Here is a 3384-nt window from a genome sequence, read left to right as displayed (position 1 = left end):
GGCACATAACGCAGAACCAGAGTGAGCTGCTGCGTTACTCGCGTCTGTCGTCTCATCCACCATAACAGCCACAAACGAGGCTTCAATAACTTCCCTTCTGATCCCCTCCGATCGCACTGATCAGGTTGTTTTGTCCACCAAACACGTCATTAGTGGACAGGTGGAAGTGTAAATCTGTGTCACTCTCCGTGATGACTTTCCTCTGTTTGTGGATCCAGAGCTTTCATCGCTAACCCGAAATGAAGGTACCGCTCGTAGTTAGGACTGAAAGTGGCGTTCAAATCCTTCTCCCGGTTGTGACAGGCTTGCTAGCTTCAGAGTTGCCCGACATTGCTTAACAATGTCCAGCTTTTCTAGAAAAGTCCGTCTTGAAAATGACTTTGACAGTAAAGCCATTAAATCCACTCGATATATTTGCTGGTGCAGCTCGCTGAGTCGCTACAGATTCAGTTTGTTAGCTTTGCCTTGTACACACGCTGACTATCCAATCAAAGCTTGTGAAAATGATGATGTTTCCGTGGGCCTGCTAGCTGGCCTTGCACGTGGTCTACTCCAAATCTGATTGGTTGAAGCAACAGTTTGGTCGACAATTATTTTATGCTACAGGGCCCGCAGAACTGATTGTGAAGGCCTCCGGGCAGATTTATTTGACCCTAGCAACAAATGGTGCTGCAATGTGATTGGTTAATGCTTAAATAGGAAAATACACGTCTGGAAGCAGCACAACCAGGGAGACAGCAATGAAAGGACGAAGACAGAGCATTTGGAATTATAGAATACGTATTCACGGAAATAAATAATAATTAATATCATTCTGTGATTCAGATATTTTTAGGCCAGCAGAGAAGGCCTTGCAGGCCCTGACGGCCCGCCACTGACAAATATACAGATACACAAGCATTCAGACGATTTAGTATATAATAAGAGAAGATTGGCAAAGAAAAAAACTATATATTTTATAATTATAGTTTATAGTCATTGATTAAACTGTTCATCCTTTTAGATAAAATTTGCTTTTTCTTTCATGTATCTTTTCTTTAAATTAGGAGGAAGGCATTTGGTATTTACTCTATACATAATTTCAAAAGTTTGAATAGTTTTAATTTCATGAATAATGGATTAGACGGGTCCCTATAGTTAGTTTTTGTAACAATTCTTATTGCTTTTTTTTGCAGTATGTACATTTGGGGTCATGGGGTTGCTGGAGCCTGTCCTGGCTGCTGTTGGGCAAAGGCAGGATACAAAATCACTGGTGTGCACACCTAGGGACACTCAACCAACGAACCCGTAGAAAATGTCCTGACTTATTAAAGGTATAAAAACAGCTTAATTAAATCTAATTTAACCAAAACTTTGTAAGTAACACCTTTTACAATGTTCTGTTGGTCCATTAAAAGCTGATTATCACATTCTGTGCACAGTTCGGACGGAACCACACATGAACTGAAGGTGCTGTTCAACTCAGATAACTCAAAGAGATGGATATCAGCCTCCCTGATGGTAAGAATTGGACTTTAATAATCTAAAGATATAGAAATCTGTATTTTATTTTGGGGCAGAAATGCACCTATGAAGTTTACGTTCAAACCCATTTAAGTCCCACCCCAATCATTTTTTGATCTATTCTCCAAAAATCCCCAAACATGTATCGTTTTCTACGAGATAGTTTCTAGAGGACGGCAGTAGTTCATTAGAAATTCTCTTCAAAGTAGTTTTTTCTCACACTCTCCTGCCAAAACTGGCGAGCAATATTGCAGCTATGCAGTTGTACAGTTAATGCATCAGAATTTAAAAAAAAAATCTGAGATATGTCCGTGATCATGAGAAAAATGCCTCAAGGGCATTTTGAGAACATCAAAAACAAGATATTTATCTGAGTTGGTCTTTAAGATTATGAAACCCCCACAACGGGCAAAGTTTTACTGTTGTAGTAAAATAAACTGTTTCCTGATTCTAACACTGTTACTGTTTATCGCCGAAGACCATCGCCTGCTGCTCACAAAACAATCAAGGTCTCATTTCTTTTGTTTTTTCTAAGTAAGAAGTAGGTTAATACTGAACATCTGCCTTATCAGACAAGTGTTACATTTTGCTGGCTTTTCTGTTTTCACAGGTTATGGTATGAAGAAACCACATCCTGCTCATCTGCTGCCTGGCACTGAAAGACTAGACACCACGTGTAGGAAGCGAAGTTTTCTGATGTAACATTCACACAGTTTAGCGTTGAGCGTAGCCATCACAAGTTGGTGTGCGAAATGGAAAAAGACAAGAAAAAAAATGATATTTTTTGTTGTAATCCAACCAGATGAAATGCTCCTGTGAGCAGCAATTAAAGACAATGCACCGCAACTTTTTTGTTTGTTATGCGGTTCTGCTTTCCTTATTCTGTATCATGCAAACATATCTGTATTTACTAAAAGAGAAATGTCTTGTCAATGCTAAAAAAATTGAAGTAATTGCAGCAGTGTGGTTCCATGTTGAGTTGTTTTTATTTATTTAATATTTTAACAGAAATGTCTTTTGTGTCTCTGATTTCAAAGCCAAATTTTGTCATATGAAAAGATGGGCTTTTTTTTTAATCTGTTCACACAGTATTCTTTTCTTTTTAACTGCAAATATGAACCACTTTTTGTGAGACTCGTGGCTATTTTGTAAAGTTTTTTCATGAGTCCAGTTAGAGAAATGTGCTGCTTCAATCAGATCTTTTTACAAAAAGGTTTTCATGTGCAATAAATGCTGCAATTACAAAAATGTACATACTAAGTGCCAATACGTTATCTGCTAAAATGTTTTCATTTTTTTTTCCATGTTAATACATTTATTATACTTCCTATTTTTCTTCTGTTGGTGTGAAATTTCAGATACAAACTGCAGCTTAAACTCTGTGAGAAAAGGGTTTGCAGGTTTAACCACCACCTTCCTGTGAAACTTTGCTTCTACAAGCTGGTTGCACATAGAGTAACACTTTGCAACACGTAAAAGAACTGACTGAATACGCAAAAACAAACAACTCCTATCCTTATTAGTAACAAGAAAAAAAAAACAAAACAAAAAAAGCCACACTGTCCAACAGGTTAGACACTCTGACAGAGCACCATGTACCTGTCTGTCAACATCCCTTCAACATCATAACAAACCACCACTGTGAAACATTTAGAAAGCGCTCTGGAGTATAAGGTGCACNAAAAAAAAAAAAAAAAAAGCCTTTAAGTGTACCATTATTATTCACACTGTGTTGAGTTTCAATGTTATGTCAATGAACAGATACGCTTTGAGGTCCTGCAGAACAATGTTACCATCTGGTGCGGCGCGTCAGTCTGCCAGCTGCATGATTTGAGTGTCGTGGCACAATTTGGGCGGCAGACGCTCCACCTGGGCTCCCAC

At 38.4% G+C, this 3384-nt stretch overlaps 1 long non-coding RNA gene across 1 annotated transcript; it reads left to right on the top strand.

The window, feature by feature from the left end:
• The first annotated feature begins 884 nt into the window (after positions 1-884).
• LOC112161219 lies at positions 885-3056 on the top strand. Its single transcript, XR_002921823.2, has 3 exons — positions 885-1313; positions 1422-1500; positions 2114-3056. It is a non-coding gene; the product is annotated as an uncharacterized LOC112161219 (long non-coding RNA).
• Positions 3057-3384: the final 328 nt, after the last annotated feature.

Source organism: Oryzias melastigma, linkage group LG3 (assembly GCF_002922805.2).
Source record: "Oryzias melastigma strain HK-1 linkage group LG3, ASM292280v2, whole genome shotgun sequence".
Classification (NCBI taxonomy): Eukaryota; Metazoa; Chordata; class Actinopteri; order Beloniformes; family Adrianichthyidae; genus Oryzias; species Oryzias melastigma.
Note: the sequence above shows the minus strand (reverse complement) of the source record. Positions and strands in the feature narration are given on the sequence as shown.